Source organism: Protopterus annectens, chromosome 10.part0 (assembly GCF_019279795.1).
Source record: "Protopterus annectens isolate FY-2018-M chromosome 10.part0, PAN1.0, whole genome shotgun sequence".
Lineage (NCBI taxonomy): Eukaryota > Metazoa > Chordata > Ceratodontiformes > Protopteridae > Protopterus > Protopterus annectens.
In genome coordinates this window covers 1,132,794,236-1,132,802,442 of record NC_056744.1, presented here as the reverse complement: position 1 = coordinate 1,132,802,442, position 8,207 = coordinate 1,132,794,236, and the positions used below count along the sequence as shown (strand labels likewise).

The following is an 8,207-nucleotide window of genomic DNA, read 5'->3' as shown; positions in this document are numbered from 1 at the left end:
CTGTCCACATAGGATAGGTGCTGCAGGGCATGGATTCTCTATGTGAGGTATTTCTGCGGCCTTTCTAGTTGGTGCAGGTGTTTGGAGAGGTACATACCAAACAGGGCATTGCACTCAATTATTGGTCTAATGAGGGTGGTGTACAGAGAGGTAGTAACCTCCTTTTTTTTCTGGCTGCAATCCCTTTACTTATGAGATAAACCAAGTAAAAGGCTTTTCTGACCACTGCCGCTACATGATGGTCAAATGTGAGATTGTTGTCAACTTGTGTACCCAGGACTCTCACCACAGGTTTTGTGCTTAGGGGGTTGCCACTAATGTCATAATCAGCAGGGGCTGTGTTTTTGCCAAATGGTATGATAATACATTTTTTTGCATTTAACTTAAGGCCATGACTTTGGCACCAGTCATTTGTTGCTGTGAAACCCTCTTGAAGTATGTTAACATAATTTGGGGAATCAATGACAGCACCCAACTTATAGTCATCCGCAAACGTGGTCAACCACTGGCGTTTGTCTTTCCCTGCCATTCTACCACTATGCCACTATGTGGCAGCTGTGGGCATGTTAGTCATGCTTATCTGTCGGGCATTTGCTAATAGTACAGTCTGTCTCTAATGCACTGAAGAACTCGTATCTTCTTCAGCTATGAATTCTGTAGTCATGTATGCTGCTTTGTATCCTACACAGCAGGACATTGACTAGGCCTGACTATGCACCCTGTGCTATCAGGTTTCCCTCCCACAGCAGAACTGCAACCTGTACTGCCATGTCTCCTGTGTTCTTTCAGGTTGCTGCCTCTAGCATATCAGTCCTTTGTCCTGCCCTGGGTTAACCCACACACTCCTCTGTTCAATTACTGTCCTTGTTGCTTCCATATACCCTGTGTGCTCACTACAGCGCTGAAATTCTTTACTAGTATTCCTGTCTGCTATCAAGTTGTCTGTATGGCAGGACACTCTGATATCCAGTATATGCTGATTCTCTCAGTTGATTGCTGTAACAGGGTCTCCCAAAATATGTCAAATGCATTTATATCATGCTAAAGTGAGCCTCATAGTACAGTAATTATGCTAATGAGTTGATTTAGTGCATCTGTTTCTGAATTATAGCTGCAATGGGATGTGGTAATCAACCATAGCTGGCACCAAGATGTTCATGTCTACCTGATCCCACACTGGAAGGACATGTATAGTGTGTGCACATGCATGGTCACTAAACCTGGCCATGTTACTGTTAATCTGTATCATGCTAGCATTAATATCCATTGTGCTATCATGCTGCCTGGTGATGTATATCATATGGTGCCCAGTATGTGTGGCCAAGCAACTTGGGCTACCATTTTTTCCTGGTTTAGACCTACCGAGTGGACATAGCCTTTCAGGTACTGACTTCAGTAGGTATCTCCCCATTTTTGTTTGTACTATCTTCTAGTTTCTACCCTATTTATGCAATGAAATGACTTGGCACTTTGATGTAGTGCCCTTGTATTGGCTGCCCTCAGTGCCTGTGATACACATGTGAATATACATAGCATTGAGAATGCTACCTACTTGACATATTTGCCTTGGGTTACATGACTGTACATAGTATAATTGTATTAGCAGTTCAGTTACTGCCGTTAGCATGGCTGCAAAGTTTTATTATGCAGCTCTCTCCCGGCATGACAGTGCTATATTGGAACTCATGCATACCAGATTTGGTTCAACATGCTTTACACTAAACCTATTATACTATTTACCACTGCGTGGTAGTATTATGCTTTTTTCTGGATACCGCTTTATGGCACCACATGACGCATGAAGAAATCAGCACTACATAACTTGTCATGAATTGTTGCTTAATCTATGATAACTGATGCATGGTCATACATGTGAATCAGCGTGACGTCAAAGAGTGTCTTTCCTGCAATCATATGCGTATTACAGAAATTCGAACTGTGTTGAATTCACGTGTATCTGCTTCATGCATATGTTGTACCACAACACTAATGTGCACAAAAAATAAAACCTGCTGACATCTGTGTTCTGAAGTAGAGGTAACAGATGCATATACAAAAGGCTATTATGACTGTGTTTTACAAGGAAGCTGTTTCAACAAATATTTAGAATAATTCATAACACATTATAAATACATCACTTTATTTTTCATTTAGTTTATCTGTACATGATAACAGTGGCAATATTCCCCTTCACATTTAGAAATCATACCCAAAATATACAAACTGTGCACATTTAAAATAAGTATAAACAGACATCTTGTAAAATATTTCCACAGCATTTCATTTAAGCACAATAAATTAATTACTTCATTGACTTGAGATGGGAAATTCAGTAGGGAAGAACAGCCTAGTACACTTGTAATTTTTGGGAACGAGTTGGTTTGTATAATGATACATCAAAGAGAGAATTGACAGTCAGTCAAGCAGATGTATGAGTTTTCCTATCATGCACCTCCGTCAAGGAGACAAGCGATAAACCATTATGCAATTTAAACCTAAACATATATCATGTTTAACTTAATCTAAAGCTGCAACTGTAAGTTATTAGAATGTTGTACAATTTACAATGCTGTTTATAAAATATTGCATTGTAACCTCAAAACTGAATGACAAACTACTAAAATGTTTTTCTGGCCTTGCCGTCTTCAGCTGAATAAAACTGCAAGGTTGTAATCTGCTAGACTTAAGTAAAATAAGATCCTTTGAGTGATATATGACTGTAATAACAATAGAATGTTTCAGCAATGAAAATTTCGCTTCCTTGTCCTCCACTTGCGCATATTTATTACATCTGCCATACAGCCACAGAAAGGCTATATCTTAAAGTGCATGAATAAATAACCTTCTTCAGGGATCCCAACGTGCCAAGGCATAAACAGGATATTGCATTTCTCATTCAGCTCACTGCAGTGTCATCCTTGTGCTTCAATAACAAGACTAAAAAAGGGAGAAATTGATTAGCAGTACAGTCTGGAATCATTATTAAAACCACATTGATCAGCAATGCTCTATCACATTAAAACAACATTTTAGAATGCTGACTTCTGAGAATAACAATATATGTTTCCAGTAAATTACAGCTGTGCACACTCTGCAATAAACTGAAAAGCGTATGTTCTGATTAGCTGAGAGCAAAGATCTGTTATATATCTGTATGTTAATATCTTTTTAGGTCTACATTATTTTAGTAAAAGTTCTCAATTTACTCTATGTGCACCTAACTTTTCAATGCTTTAGGGTATGTTACTTGCTGCTGTGGTTCATGGTGGTATACAAGCACAGTCTTTACTGTTCTTACATAAGACTCCAATTTTTAGGGTTCATTCCTGACCTGCAAATACTGTGTGTATGAAGTTTGCAAGTTCTCTCCATGTCCATCCTGATGTTCCCAGGTATTCAAGTTTCCTTCTACCTCCAGAAAACATGCATGTATGCTGGTTCAGTGGTAGGGTTACCACCTGTCCCACTTTGCGAGGGACAGTCCCTCTTTGGGCAGTTGTGTCCTGCAAAAAAATTATAAAAATGGCAAATGTCCTGAGATTTTAGGACACAATTATTTCCTACATTTTATGTAATAGTTGCATAAAACAATTATTCTGTATCTGAAACTCCTAAATATTATAAGAAACAGAATAAGCAACTGAAATACTACAAGAATAAGCTTTAGTTAGGCAAGAAAAGTGAAGTTATGTACTTTGTACTGGCCGTGGGTATGTTTTGGCCTGCAAAATCTGACGTTTGTACCAAAAATGTCCCACTTTGGGCGTTTGAAAAGGTGGCAATCCTATTCAGTGGTTACTTTAAACTGTCCATTCACATATCTTTTACATTTTTGGTCTAATTGGCCATGGCTGAAAAAGAAATATGTGAAAATCAATCTATTTAATTAAATAAAATACCTCTTCACAGTCAATGTGGTGTTTTCCCACTGTTTGCACTGAAGTTCATTACCTGGTAAATGTTCTAAAAGAACACTTAATGAGCATCATCAGTGTTACACAGAACATAGATATACAGACAAAAGATATACAAAAAGATTAAGAGAGAAATCAGAGGAAAGAAAAAAAATACTTCCATAAGATTTGCAGGCAGAAACAAGAGCAATGTGGAAGAAAGATACCCAGACAGTCCCCAATAGTAGTAGGAGCAATGGGTCTTATAAAAAATAATCTACTGTTACCGATAACATTTAACTCAGTAAAAATTGCAGGAGTCATTACTGGGCACATTGCAGGTACTGCAAAGATCACTTCTGTCTGACATCAAAGATTGAAACAATACTAATTTCATGAACTTTAATTGTACTTTGACTTAAGAATGGGGTCCATTCCTGTCACGGTATTAGAAACCCAAAAGAACTATGCATTCTTCTGAACAATGGGAAAGTACATACAAGACTGAAAACTGACTGAAGAACAGCAATATACCACATGATGCAGGAAGAAAACGGCAATACATAACTTATCATGTCTTGTTCCTTAATTTCAAATGTCTGATGGATGGTCATACATGTGAAACATAATTTATTTATTTTTTATTTTTATTTTACATTTGTTGACCGGGCTAGTCCAACTGGATATATGTCCATTTTCAGTGGAGGCCCGGGGAGAAAAGCTCCACTTACATCAAAATGTTTATAAACACAATGGTATATACAAAGGCATTGGTACATTACAAAGCTTAGGCATACATTACATTTCATAGGATTTAGCATTTGAATACGAAAAAATCCAAGTGCAAACAGTTTTGGATATTCCTGATAAAATATGTCAAAGACAGTATTAATTATTTTTATTTATTTATTTATTTTATTTATTTATTTAAATTTGTTGACCGGGAGTGTCCGACTGGACGTGGGTCCATTTTCAGCAGAGGCCCGGGGAGAAAAGCTCCACAGTAAAATAAACAGACAGTAGTTACATTGGATTACATAGCGATTAACAATTTAACATAGAAATTAGTTAAACATATTTACAGATGAAGAACATAGTACATCAGTAGACAACTAGATTCTTTATCTGTGAAGTACATAACAGGCATTAACAAATGTAACAATGAGAAGTTCCTGCTGTATAATAAGTACTAGGCTTATGAGCATCTGAGCTTGCTATCATCAAGGTAGTTGGTGGAGGTGAAAGAAAGGTAGTAGTTGGATGGGGTGGATGATATTAGAGTGGGAGTTGCAAGGGCATAGCCAGCATGTTTTTAGGTGCGCTTTTAATAAAGTTTTGAAGTTGGTATAAAGTCACACACACAAATGTCACACAAAATGCTAGTGAATAACAGCAATGGATATTCATACAAAGTATGTACAAGGACACTCTTATTCTGTAAAGTCTCACCAGAAGTCCTAGTGTAAGATGGCTATGGGATAATCAGTCAACATATGTACAGGACATTAGTCCGCTGTATAGTCACATTAACGTTATTATCAATAGAGATCATTCAAAATATGTACAGGACATTAGTCCGCTGTATAGTCACATTAACGTTATTATCAATAGAGATCATTCAACATATGTACAGGACATTAGTCCGCTGTATAGTCACATTAACTTTATTATCAATAGAGATCATTCAAAATATGTACAGGACATTAGTCCGCTCTATAGTCATATTAACTTTATTATCAATAGAGAAGACACAAGATTATACTCATGAGAAGATAGGTGTTGAGGGAAGGGTTTGGTAGTTAGTCTGGGTTGACACAGGGGCATAACCAGTGTGATTTAAGGTAGGGTTTTAGTTTGCTTTTAAATAGGTTAGCTGAGGCTAGGGAGGTTAGGTGATTAGGGAGGCTGTTCCAGGTTTTACCCACTGTATTAGGGAACAATGCATCACCAGCTGAATTACTGGATTTAGCCATTTGTACTAGTAATTTGTTAGATGAGCGTAGGGTTTTGAGATTATTATATGGGGTGATTAGGGTATTGAGTATTGGTGTATTTGTAGGTTGATACAGGATCTTATGGACTATTGTTAGTTGGTTGAAAAGTATTAGGTTTGGCAATTCTAACCAGCCTAGTTGATTCAGATTGATACAATGATGGGTCCTATAGGAGGACCCAGCTGCAAATCTGGCAATATTGTTGTAGGAGGTAGACAGTTTATTCAGGTTGCTTTTATATAATTTAGTATAGATAGGAGAGACATATAGTAGGGTAGAGATAAGGTGGGTACGGGCTATAGTTGTCTTGGCTAGTGGAGTCAGAAAGGTTTTGATTCTGTAGAGGGAACTTAATTTTTTTTCACTGTTTTTATAGTGTTATTAATGTGAAGCTCAAAGGTGAGGTTATTATCAATAAATACCCCAAGTAGTTTTATAGTAGGATCAGGAGATATTATTGATCCATTGCTAGACATAACAGTAAAGTTAAGTGGGGAGGCTCTATGGGTAGGGGTGAATAGTAGCATTTTTGATTTTTTAGGGTTCAAGATAAGACTTCTGTGTAGAAGCCAATTTTCAACTATGCTAATGGTGTTTTGGGTTAGGGACTGAAGGTCTGATGAGGAAGTGGCTGAGCATATAAGTGTGGAGTTGTCTGCATATTGGATACAGGTAGCTTGTGGAATTACAGAATGAAGGTCATTTGTGAAGATGGAGAAGAGGAGAGGACCCAGTATAGAGCCTTGAGGGACGCCTATGGCAACTGGAAGGCGGGAAGATAAGGTATTTGCCCATAGTACAGCCTGTTGCCTGTTATTTAAGTAGGATTGGAACCATTGTATGGCAAGAGCATCCAATGACAGGTTTTTAAGTGTGTTTATGAGGAGGTGGTGGTTAACCATGTCAAAGGCTTTTGACAAATCAATAAAGAGGGCTGAGTGTCATTATTACAATTTCTATTAATGCAGTCAGTAAAGGATAAGAGAGCAGAGGTAGTGCTATTTAATGGTCTGAAGCCATGTTGGCAGGTGGCTAATAAATTATTTTCAAGTAGGTGGCTTAAAAGTTGTTTATGAATGCATTTCAAGGAGTGCCAATAAGCCACAGCATTGTAGTTATTAATCACATCAAGGCAAACATAACTTAGTGGCATGTTTTCAGCCATGAAATTTGTCCTGCTTGTGCCAGTTTGCAGGTATCCATAGCGTTTTATTAAATTTGTTGTATACTAGAACACTTGGCTTATTATGAGCTTTGGATACTGAACATTTGTATGAACTTGAGACTATGTTTGCCAATGAAATGGAAACGATCTTTTGCTATATGCATTCACTCAAGTTGCATAATGTGGAGAACTGCATATGATATTTACATGCATATTTTCCATGCAGTAATACAGATCTTGTGTTGCAGTGCAAGGTACTGAAGTAACACAGCAGCTCATTATTGGTCATTTCAAAAATTATATATTTATATTCGTTAATCTGCATGATTATTTCATTAACAGACTAAGTTGCTGGGAGGGTATTGTGCTTTATTTAACTTTATTACTCCTGCTGATTGCCCACAGCTGAAAAAGCCCTCAAGACCTTAGTGAGCATGACTTACTTGAGTTAAAATACAAACTTGGTCTCTGTGACTAGCTAACTTACCATCTTCATAACAGGAAGTCAAACACCATTAAGGATATTTTACATATCTCCTAGACTGTAAGCATTAAATGTCACACCACTCACCTGCAGAAATCACTGCAGAAGGCCAGAAAGAGAAGGCATTCTTACTTTATTCAGTAGTATACCTACATCTGCTAGATTTCACATACAAACCTTATGATAAGAAATATTAATCAAGATTTATCACGGTGACTAACAATGTATTTACCAATACAAAAGATGGAACTTAAATTAAAGATTATCAGTAAATATTGGCAACACAAGGGCAAATCTGAGGCCAAAAATCATAGTGTTGTACTAAAATCATAGCAGTTAAGAGTTACGGTTACATTAAATATGTACCTGATGTGTAGGTTTCAGCTGTTTTGGTGCTTGCTTTGTTCTCAGTTTTAAATCTTTTGGTTATACCTGCAACAACTAGCAACTGCAAGAAACTGTTGTGTAAACTATACCTTTAATCCACAAGATATTACCATGACAAATAACACTTTCAATACAATGACCGCTTGCTTAGCTGTGCAATATGCATTATACATATTCTAAACAATAGAGCCCATTTCAATGTTTCCTCAAGTTGGTTACCTTTTGAAAAGAAATATATACATTGAATAACACAGAGTAGCTAGTATTCACATGTAATAGTAGTG

The 8,207-nt window shown here is 37.1% G+C and overlaps 1 long non-coding RNA gene across 1 annotated transcript; it reads right to left on the bottom strand.

Annotated features, from left to right (window-relative positions):
* Positions 1-2,121: 2,121 nt before the first annotated feature.
* LOC122812828 lies at positions 2,122-3,493 on the bottom strand. Its single transcript, XR_006366583.1, has 2 exons — positions 3,332-3,493; positions 2,122-2,937 (listed from the first exon to the last, which is right to left on the bottom strand). It is a non-coding gene; the product is annotated as an uncharacterized LOC122812828 (long non-coding RNA).
* Positions 3,494-8,207: the final 4,714 nt, after the last annotated feature.